This window comes from Tursiops truncatus, chromosome 21 (assembly GCF_011762595.2).
Source record: "Tursiops truncatus isolate mTurTru1 chromosome 21, mTurTru1.mat.Y, whole genome shotgun sequence".
Lineage (NCBI taxonomy): Eukaryota > Metazoa > Chordata > Mammalia > Artiodactyla > Delphinidae > Tursiops > Tursiops truncatus.
The window spans coordinates 5704372-5715965 of NC_047054.1; the positions used below are offsets into that span (position 1 = coordinate 5704372).

Here is an 11594-nt window from a genome sequence, read left to right on the forward strand (position 1 = left end):
AAGCCCCTTCCCTCCATCCCTAACGCCACTGTCTTGTGCAAACTAATGAAATACTTTACTTACTAACCTCCCTGCTTTCACTGCAACTCCTAAACATGTTCTATACCAGCATGGCTTTATGCCTTTAAGTTGTGAAATGCTTTTTCCTGAGCTGTCTTACCTCTTCCCCTTTTTTTGTGACTAATACGCTGTATCATATTTATCAAGACCCAACTTAATGTCCCTTTTCTTTGAAGCCTTTCACAAATGCACCAAATCCCTCATCTGTATGCCTCTAAGTCTATATTTGTGTGCACTGGATAGTGATTATTTGCAGAGACAAAAACTGTGAGTTGCCCAAGACAAAGGAACATGTTTTATTCATATTTGCATAGAAGGTACAAAATGTTTGTTGCGTGAATTGACACATGCTAGAAGAGTTTGTCAACTAGTGGTAGTTCACATGAACCGAAGGGGTGTGTGTGTGTGTGTGTGTGTGTGTACACATAACTGCAACTTGGAAAGGGGCTAAAGAAATGTATCCAAATTACAGGTAATATACTCATCAACAAGGGAAATGGGATTACCATTCAATTCCTTGCAGAGAAATGGCTAATCAAATTATTTCAGAAATTAATTTTTAAAGGGAAAATAAAATGCAAACTTGAATTGGTAAAATTAGTTTATAATCATATAAGGTACCAAGTATTTACTATGTCACTATAAATACAATATAGTTAAAAGGAATACCTTGTTTGTAGGGCACGTTACAGTTCTCATGTCATACTTCCTGACCTTTTTCCATGAGCACTATTTACCATATTTGCAAGAACTAAGAAAAGTAAAATATTTCACATCATGGAATCTCAGATGAATATTATCTTGCATAAAAATACATATTTTTGATTGTATTTCAGGTATTTTGATTATCTGAGAGTGTATAGAATCTGGTTCATTTAGTATAAGAATGGCCAATAGTGTTCAACTCTCACATCTCCTTGATGGTCTGGAGCGCAGGGTTGAAACCTTTAGCTGATCTCAGAGCGGAAGCATGTCACGATCACTTAGCAGTAACTGAAACAGGAAGGAGAAAGTCATGGTGACATCTACTCCACATCTTTACATCTGTGTATTCCTCCACGGGTCTAACTGACTAATTTATTGTTAAAATCACAAATTTAACTTAATTCGTAGTCAGAAAATTTTTCCTGCCTTTTAAGATTAGTGATGGAAGGAAATGAAAAGAGCCAAAGGCTAGATGTCATTGTGTTAAAGAAAATAAATAAATAAAGTAAAATGGCTTGCAACGTCAGAAAACTTACTGCAGGGATTCATACAACACACAAGTAACCTGTGGTCTGACTGCGGGTCATGACCTTTTTATATCCCTCTCTGCACCTATACCTTTTTATGAGCTCATCACGGGCCGACTATATATCCTGGCCTGTTGCCTTTGGACTTGCCGTATGACTTGCTTTCCCCAGCGATATGTGGGCAGAGGTCAGAATGTTCCAGCTCCAAGCTCTGGCTGTAAGGCTTGCTTCCTTTCACACCCATCAACATGAGGAGGACATTCCACAGCTACCCTCTTGTAGGGAACAGGGTGGGGCTGGGGAGGCGGGGAATGCTACTTCCCCCCAACAGGATCTGACTATCTAAAAGTAGTGGCTGAAGTACTAAGACGCTATGGAGAGCTTTTCATAATCTCATGGGACTGGAGGGAAAAAACCTGGCGTCCATATGCTGCCAAGGAAGAAAACGGCCTAATAATGGTGCCCTTTCAGTGAGAAGCACGTGGGTCCACACCTTAACACTAGCGTGAAATAGACTCTCCTTTACAAAGACTGAAGTTCAGCTTCAAATAGATTCATTCAATGATTGCATTGAGGGGGTCTTCCCTACCCTCATACTTTCCAAAAGCAAAAGCATATTCTCTCTGGAGAAAGAGAATATTAAATCGTCAGGCTGCAAAGCGATCAAGGGAATTCCAAAGAGTGAGGAGACCAGTCGGGGGAGATGGGGAGACAAACAGACTAACGGCTTCGCCTTTGACGGGGAGTGGGAGAAAGAGGCGACTGCCATCAAAGCGGGGAGGAGAAAGTCAGATAAAATCTGCGAAAGTCCTAAAGGCCGGTATGAGCTAGAGCATCAGTTCAGAATAACTGGAGGTCCCCGGTGCAAGCTGGGTTGCACTCACCTGTCAGATCTTCTCCTCAGGCCTCAATCGGGGGCTTAGGAGAAAGAGGGGGGCAAATCAGACATAGTCCCCCGTAGTGGCTCAGGCACATAGGAGGCACTTGGCTACTGAGAGCTGACAGGCATGCAACTCTGTATAGGCCCCTGAATCCTTCTCCCAAATGGAGCACAAGCCTTCAGCTACTCGGAGAGAGGAAATACATACCCTCACTCCCAGGGACAATGGGGAGGGAGTAAAAGCAAAGCCCATCTGCTTCTAGGGAGGGACAGATAACCCTCCTTCCTGCCCACAGAACTGGGAGAAGGGAAGAAGCAAAAGCTACCAGCCCCTGGGGGGTGGGCAGGAAAACATCTTGGGCTCCCATCCTGAACCAGAACGAAGCCCAGATCTGCCACTGAAGAGGTGCTTTCTCTCTTACTCAGCACCCACCCCAGATATAAAGTGGAGTTTGGCTGCCTCAGAGCGGGGTTGAGGAGAGGGAGACACACAAGTCTCCCCTAAAAACCAGATTCCCGCAATCTGGGAGTTCAGATGATAGGACAGTCGTACACTGGGGTACTATACAATAATTAAAATGAACCATACACAGCGAAACGGATGAACCATACAATGTAATGATGACCGAAAGTCACACATGAACATCATAGGATTCTAATATTTATAAAAGTTTAAAGACCAGCAAAGTTAATCTATGCTACTAGAAGTTATGAGAGAGTTTTCTTCAGGGAAAAGGAAGTAGTGACAGACAGGAGCCATGAGGGAGATTTCTAGGAAGCTCACAATGTTTCTTTTATGCTAATTATGCTGATGTGGAAATTTGCTGGTACAAAACAGTAAATTGCACATTTCTGCTGTCAGGTATATAATCTAAATAAAAAGAAATTATACACTAAGAATCCACAGCAGTGCTTTCTAATACTAACAAAATTAAGAGGGGAAAATAAACTGAAATGACTTGTCCACATATAAGTAGGTGTTGTATAATTGGATTATATTTTCTAACTTCACTTGGACACTTTCATTTATCTTTTTATTTTGCCCCTAGAGTTTCCTGCCCCATTTACCACCCCCAGCCATCATATTTTGCAACATGTTAAGTCTTTCTCTGAGATATGCACTAATGCTGCTTTAACCCACAAGTATTTTTAGAAGCAACGTCAGGGACAAGCGGATGAGGAAGGTGGACACAAGGAATAAATAATCTCACAACAGGAAATGGGTAAAAACCAAAGTCTGCAAAGCAAGCAGCAGGGGACTGAGATGGGCTAGATTAAGGATATGCATTTGGGGGTCCACAGAAACACCCACAGAGTCTGATGACTCAGCGTGATGGTTCACAGTGGATGCCTGCTAATGCCACGCCCATAGCAGATCCTCGGACTCCTCAGTCGGTACTATTCCACAGGGGTGTGCCCCAGAGCAATCTCCACCAGCACGTGCCTAAACGCTGGCAGCGATCTGTAGCGACACACAGCTCCCATCCCAGCATTTCATGCCTTGACAAGACCTTCCAAAAATATTAAACAGCTACATCCTAAGAACAATTTGAAAGCTCACCCTTGGAAAACAACAAATCAATATAGCTGACAACACCCTCCAGTTACTGGTGATTCTAACCACTGGTAACAAAGTGACAATCGATACAGTATACTTCTCTTTAGCTTAGGTCACATGATATTTTTAATATGTAAGAACAAAAATAGTTGAAAATGAAGTATTTTTACCAGAAAATCTGACTATATGAAAAGTAAAAATAGGGCTTCCCTGGTGGTGCAGTGGTTGAGAATCTGCCTGCCAGTGCAGGGTAGACGGGTTCAAGCCCTGGTCTGGGAAGATCCCACATGCACCGCGATGAAGACAGTGGCTCCCGCTCACCACAACTAGAGAAAGCCCTCGCACAGAAACGAAGACCCAACACAGCCAAAAATAAATAAACAATAAAATTTTAAAAGGTACTATAGTCATGTCATAGGTACTACGTGAAAGCGCACTAAACAGAGGGAGCAGCAAAAGCAGAGACTCTGACCAGGAAGCACTCCGGGGAGGATTGAGAAAGAGAAAAATCGATCAAAGTATATAAAGATGTGTATTCAAAGGTCAGGGTCACAAACATATCACCATGCAGAGAGTCAGGGTAGTTTTCTTGAACTCCTCTTTGTCCTATTCAGAAGTTTGTTAATTTTCTTAATAGAAATCTATTGCCTACAGTAATTTTTTTAAAAACCTAAAAATATCATGTTGAAAATCAGTGTTTAAAATTTGAATACACTATATGCTCAGAGTGATGCAAAAAATTCTAGTGAGCACATATAGTTAATATGTTAGTATTTACTATACGTGCTCATTAGAAAGCATTTGGAAATTGCCAAAAAAAAAAAAAGTGGAAGGTTTTTTTTTTTAAGCAGCCACTAGCCCACTGACTTGAGATCTTCTTCCTCTGTCTAGTATCCATAATTCTAAATGACCACTATTTTCACTGATATGTACAGCCATAGGTTATCAAGGATAAATATAATTTTAAAAAATCTCTAAATCGGTGCATCTCAAAGTGTGGTTCTCGGGTCTCTTGCATCAGAATTAACTGAGAAACTTGCTAAAAATGAAGATTCCTGGATCACAATCTAGGGCCAGTGGATCTTGGGGTGGAGTCTGGAAACGTGCTTTTTAACATCATTTCCAGATGATTTATATAGCAGAGTAAAGCTTGAGAACTACTTACTCAGTTCAACAATAGCAAAGATGTTTATCAGATAAACTGCCTCTGGTAACTTCTACTGACCAGATTAATCTCTTAAATTTCAATCATTCCTAAATTTACCTTTCATGTGCTTGGCAGGACATTATATCTCAGCATCCCCAACATATGTCAAATCCTAATGTTCTTAAAAGCTTAGATGATAAAATAGGTCACAAAGTACAGTATTAACCTATGTTAAAATCCTGGATTAGATAGCAAATAGAAAAGAATAAGGTCATTATGGTTGTTCTAGTTTGGACTCACAGAATGACCACTTATACCAGTATGAATTCCAATTTGATCAGCAAAACAAAGGATTATAGGTAAGACGGAGAAGACCAGAACACTAATTCAAAGATGTGGCAAAGTGAATGTAGTTATTTCATCATCCATCTATATACTTAATCTATCATTCATCTAGATATTTATTTTTATACTTCCTACATTTTAACCACCAAAGTGAAAATTATATGGATTTGAATTACGAAATTAGATTTTCAAGGCGCTTGAAGGATTACAGAATCTCTTGACCTGCAATGTGGAAAAGATTTTTAATTTGATCAAAGATGTAATACACTTTTCTTGAACAATAGGGTCATTCATATACCTTCAATTAACCATTCTGAGAGACTCAGCCAAAGAGAAATACAAGAGTGAGATCACGTATTTTTCACCCATAAACTAAGAAGAGGTAAATATTCCACTGAAAGAGACATTATGAAAGTAAACACGTAAACATTGTCATAAAAAAGATGTAGGATTAAAGCAAAAATAAGTAGCTTTATTTTTATAAATAGGATCATTCCTCATGAAGGAGGACTTGAGAAGCTATGGCATGAATTGTTCTGTAAACCTGAGGATGCCTGTCCCCCTTCGAATTCATCTGTTCTGTAAGTTGGACATTGTATACGAGTTTTTAAAGTAGGGTGGGTCTTTATGTTATCTGTGTCTGAAAATCAGGATTCTCATTTGGCAGAAACAAGTCAGTTAGACTGGCATTTTCATGTTCTGGGCCAAGGGTGTTAAAATTTATTTTTGTCAAGGGCTTCCCTGGTGGCGCAGTGGTTGAGAGTCCGCCTGCCGATGCAGGGGACACGGGTTCGTGCCCCGGTCCGGGAAGATCCCACATGCCATGGAGCGGCTGGGCCCGTGAGCCATGGCCGCTGAGCCTGCGCGTCCGGAGCCTGTGCTCTGCAATGGGAGAGGCCACAACAGTGAGAGGCCCACGTACCAAAAAAAAAAAAAAAAATTTATTTTTGTCAAATGCTGAGAAAAACCAGCAAAGGAAATCAAATGGATTTAAAGCTTGAAAGCTTTAAGAAACAGCTCACACCAAGTCACTACATCCAAAATTTCTTTTATATATGCATCCATACATTGATAGGAGGCCGGAAATAAATCCTAAAGTTTGATAAGTAAGGAGTTGTATCAGCTAAGGCAGGACCAGTGCATATATGAGACAGGTTACTAATCTAGTCAACGGGCCACCTGTCAAAAATTATTCCCTTAGCCACCGTAAAATTCCCACAAAGATGAACTAATGTAATTAATAATGCAAGTGAGATATTGTGTCCAAAAAGCTACTATTGAAATTTAAATGTATCCACAATTGTATTCAATATCTTCAGGAATGAGTTCATTTATTTAGTAGTTTAAGTAAAGTTTCCAAGGTGGAGTTGTATACGAACACTACCAGTTCAAGAGAGGACTAGGTCCAGTGGCACAATGTACCTTCTATCAGTACCTCTAAAGCGTGACCTTGCGTTAGAATCACTCGAGCCTCCTGAAAACACTGATTCCAGGTGCTCCCTCAGATATTCTGATTTGGCAGGGCTGTGGCCTGGAAGTGTGCACTTCTGACATGCTCCCAGGGGATGCTGGTCTAAGATACATGTCGAATAACACCATTCTAGATGGCGTCTAGTACCAAAGGGTCAGAAAGTCTAGAAAATAAATGCGTCCAACTTCAAAATTTTACCCAATGGTAACCATAATCCAGGCTTCAGATGTAACTTCCAAAAGCTTCTTATTTCTAACATTCAATTGTAGATGTGATGGCTATGTACACTTAAGTACCATTGAGGTGCATTAGGATAAAGAATTTATAAGATAACTGGATCCCCCCCAAATCACAGAAGACTTTGCAGAAAAACTTAAATCATATTAATGAGCGAATCAAAAAATTTTACGAATTGTGGGAAAACACTTTTTAATTAATATTTTAAGCAAACTTTCCATATGATGAGACCAAACACATGCAATTTGTTCATTATGTACAATAGTTACTTAAAAAATACAAAAGTGATCTAAATCTTAACTACTCAAACTTTTGAATTAGTCACTTGAAGAAATATAATAAAAGAGAAAGGTGATATATTTTTACACCTCTTTAGGGAGCAGCACAATGCTGAGTGTTAGAGCCTGAGGTTCCAGACCAGCTTTCCCATTGAAATTTTCCCAATTTTGAGCAACTTAAGTTTTGTGTGTTTAGTGTTAATGGTGTTAGATTGACTGGTCTCTAAGAATCCTTCTAGCTTAAATTCTGAAATGACTCCTTCAAACCTGCTACCATGTTTATCTTAAAAATAAAATTTGCATAACTCTTTTCATTAAGACTCATTCAAAAAGTTTTATCTTAATGGGCCAAAATTAAGTATTACCTACTTCTTATTAACCAACTATTCAATTTTCAGGGCTCCATGTGGCGCTGTATTGTATTGAAAAATGAAGTTTTTCCAACAGCACATCATACACGACTGCTCTGTGTAATGAGAACTATTTTCTGCTTTCCAATTGGAAACTTTTTTTGTGTATGAGATAATGAAATTGAGCTTATTATACATAATTGCAAATGAGCCCACCTGAGATACTGGTACATGCTCATAACTTAAAGTGTCAACAACTGGAAGAGAACAACAAGTCTGAACATAAGGTAAATTACTTAACAACCTCCACTATGAGTTCTCCACATCTGAGCATTCAAATTTATAAACCAAATTTTAAATGGTGTAACATCCTCACCGAAGCATGGAAAATTATTTCTTGCATCTTTTGATAAGAGCTTTCCTGAACATGACAGTTATCAATTATCCCTTTAATAGCAAATAACATTGCTGAATTATCTCCTATGATCTTACTGTGCAAGATTTGCCTGTTTCTGTGACACATATATTTCCTAAACTAGAATACAGAGTTCCAGAATTTTAGGAGATAATTAGGCTACTAAATCAATGTTGTAAGTACCTGTAAAGTAATAAAAAAGTAAGCCTTCATCATTATTAAAAAAAATTATCTCACTCAAGTAGCTGATAATGTGATATCTAGATGCACGTGCCACCTGTGGCTCCAATTCCAGGTTGCTTTTTTTTTTTTTAACAAAGTCTAGCCTATTTCAAGTTATATTTGTTTAGTCATTGAGATCAAGTAAAAACAACCTGAAACTTGTCTCCTCATGTGACAGCCCATGTTTTACCATGAGAAGTTTTGAAATTCTTCTAGTCAGTCATGATGGGATTTTTTTCCCTTTCAATACACAAAGGCAAAGGTCAAAGTTGATCATTTTAGTGTATTTCTCTACCAATTTTTATAACCGAAGTTACAAGTCCTTCTTGAACAGTAACAGTAACCTCAAGCAAGAGGAAGCTTTTCCTTTAGGATCTGTTTCTCTACAGAGTAAATTCTTTGGGGAATTTCTAAGATTCTCTCCGGGTATCCATATCTAATTTCTTGCTCATCAATCTCCAAGGAACAGTCTCATCAACAGTGAGAGAATCATCTCCACGTGATTATCATAGAACACAGCATGGTCTTGGATGCTGAAAAATGCCAGCCACTCTTGGTCTAATATATGTTTCTCACATGAAAGAAAAGGAGGTGTCAGTTAGTAAGAAATGCCTCCCAATCTCCTAATATGATTTCTATGGATTATAATATTCTCAGTAAGATCTCTGTTCCTGAAGACACACTGGAAGCTACATACATAATTTCACTTTAATATTTCAATCTGCTACATGGAATAGATACAAAATACAAGATGAGATAATTCAGCAATTGCAGAAAGTAGTAGTAATGTTTGTATACTCATCATTACCATGAATGGCTGGGTAAACACGTTATTCAGTAATCTGGTAAACCATTACCTTTCTTGCATATTAGATCTGATTTTGAATAAATTCTGGAATACAGGAAGGACATGTGAATCCTTCCAAATTGTTTGAATTTCATTTTAGTCTTCATTACAGAGTTTAGGCAAGCAAAATTACGTAGTATGGAGAATTTGTACATATTTTATTGACAGGGACATCTAATCAGTCATGTTGGACTTCCAGTATCTACTGGGGCAAAAGAAACAAACAAACATACTCTTACTCTTCTCTGAGCAATATAAAAGCTGCTGCAGCTCACCCATGCTCAGGCTAAGGGCTGCAGGGTAGAGTCCACAGAACACAACAAAAAACACTCTAGCCCTAGAAGTCCGTCTACTGGGAGCAGAGGAATTTAAAAACATTATTTTCTAAGCTAAATTGATTTGCAGCTTTCGAATATATAGGATTATTGTGTGAGTAGTAACAAAAGTTTTTAGTACAGCAATATTTAATCATTAAAGATAAAAAGAATGAAGAATTTCAAACTTTTAAGTAAATATATCTTTTTTTTTTTCAGAGATACCCACAGTTCTTTAAGTATTCCTATTACTATCAACATAGGGAAAATCAGCTCAATATAAGTAGCAAAATTCAACTAGCCATTTTAATATAGAGTAAGTTTGTGGAGCTCACTTAAGAAGTATATGAGTTTTCTTTCCATTGGGCCCTTTCAAACAAGCCTTGGTTTATTCCAGTGGAGCAAACTTCCCAGGAACTCTCAATGCAATGACCTAAACCTAGCATTTGTAACATTAATCTCTAAACTATCACCTAAAGCACGGTTCCCCAAACTCTGATGAATTAACTGACAACTTTTCAAAGGCATTTAATTACTGTATTTAATTTTAGATCACAGAACAGGAAAGACTGTCAGACTTATTTCTCAGATCTCTGCCTTCACACAGGTAAGATGTGACCATGCTCACTTTCTTGCACACTTAGGCCAGTGAGGCAGAATCTCAACAGGATGTAAGAGAGCTTTTCTGCAGGGCCTGTCCACACCACAAGCCCAGAATCAGCTCCACTAATGCCAATAAGAGGGAGACAACATAACACCCAAGGCCATGCTGTGTTCTATGATAATCTCACCAAGACTATCCTCTCACTGTTGATGAGCCTAGGAGATTTGTGAGCAAGAAATCAGATATGAAAACCTGGAGAGAATCTTTGAAATTCCCCAAAGAATTTACTGTTAGAGAAACAAACCCTAAAGGGAAAGCTTCTTCTCACTTGAGGTGACTTAAAATGTTCAAGGAGGACTCGTAATTTCGGTTATAAAAATTGGAAGGGAAATGAGTTTCTCCGAAGGGTATCTATTTCTGAAATACTCAGACAATGAAAGAAATGTAATCTCTCTCTTCAAACCATTGTTGGAGACTTTTAAATAAAAAAAGTCAACAAATACATATACAAATGGACATGGAAGTTACAAAACAAGGGTGCTTTACTTCTGATACATGATCCAAGGCATCACTAAACTTCATTCAAATCAACTGCTTTTACTTAATATAGTAAAAAAAAAAAAAAAAAAGTCAGCTCCAATGCTTGCTCCTTTTAATATCTGCATGCAAAAAAGTAAGTCTGGGTTTGTTAGCTTCTGAAAAATAGGAAAGATTATATTTTTAAGATTCGCTTAGCACACAGTGCGCCTCTGAGATTCAATACTGTCTTTTTTCTGGGACGCGCTTCCCTTTGACCCCAGGGTTTCTTGCCGCAGCCTGAGTACGAAGGCCACCTTCAGGGGGGCGGGGGTCCTTACAGAAGCGCCCGTGGGCACAGTAACGAGAGCGACAATCTAGACTCTATACGCACTGAGGCTGAATAAGCTTAAAACATAAGGCAGTGTCCCCGGTCAGGGTCGCAGGTGACACTCCAGGGGCAGTTCAGAGGCGCAAGGGCTGCTGCTGCTTCTGCTGCGTCCCGTCGTCGGCCGGTGAGCGGCGCGGGTGCTCGGGGCCTCATCGCCCGCCAAGCCCCACAGGACGCGCGCACGCGGGTCCGCGACCGTCGCGGGGGCGGGCGGACCCCCACCAGCCCCGCGACGCCCCATCGCTCGAAGATCGCCCTCCTCCAGCCCGCGTCCGCCTGCGTCTCTCGCCCTGCGGCCCGCAGGCCCCTACCTGCAGGACGAGGCGACCGCAGCGGCGGACAGCGGAAGGTGCTGAAGCGGGCGCGGCGGCCGGACCCGACCCGCACCGCCCTCTCCTCCTGCGCCGCAGGCTCCGAGGCTGCGCTGCCGGGCCGCGGGGTCTGAAGGGCGCGCAGGCGGGCTCCGCAAGCCTGGCAGCGCGCGCGGCACTCCGGGTCCCGCTCCGAGCCCCACGTGACAGCCACACTGGCCGCTGATTGGAGCGCCTGGGGAGAGGCGGGGGCGGCCCCTGACCCCCGGAGACTGTGCGCGCCCAGGTGGTTACCTGGCAACCGGGAGTCGGCTCCGAAGTTGTGGTTCCCAGGCCCTGGGTTAGGCTTCAGCAGAGTTTACAGGGAGGCTGAAAGTGGAGGAAAGAACAGTGAACCGCCAGCGTTCTCACCACCT

The 11594-nt window shown here is 40.7% G+C and overlaps 1 protein-coding gene across 4 annotated transcripts in view; it reads right to left on the reverse strand.

Annotated features, from left to right (window-relative positions):
- WDR17 (WD repeat domain 17) overlaps positions 1–11351 on the reverse strand; it is a 79246-nt gene extending 67895 nt beyond the window's left edge. For 3 of the 4 annotated variants that reach the window (XM_019921576.3, XM_073798695.1, XM_073798696.1), the window contains exons 1-2: positions 11179–11351; positions 972–1053 (exon numbers count right to left, since the gene is read on the reverse strand). The gene's annotated coding sequence lies outside the window, so the exon portion shown is untranslated. The remainder of the gene's footprint in view (positions 1–971; positions 1054–11178) is intronic. The other variant, XM_073798694.1, reaches the window with a different exon arrangement.
- Positions 11352–11594: the final 243 nt, after the last annotated feature.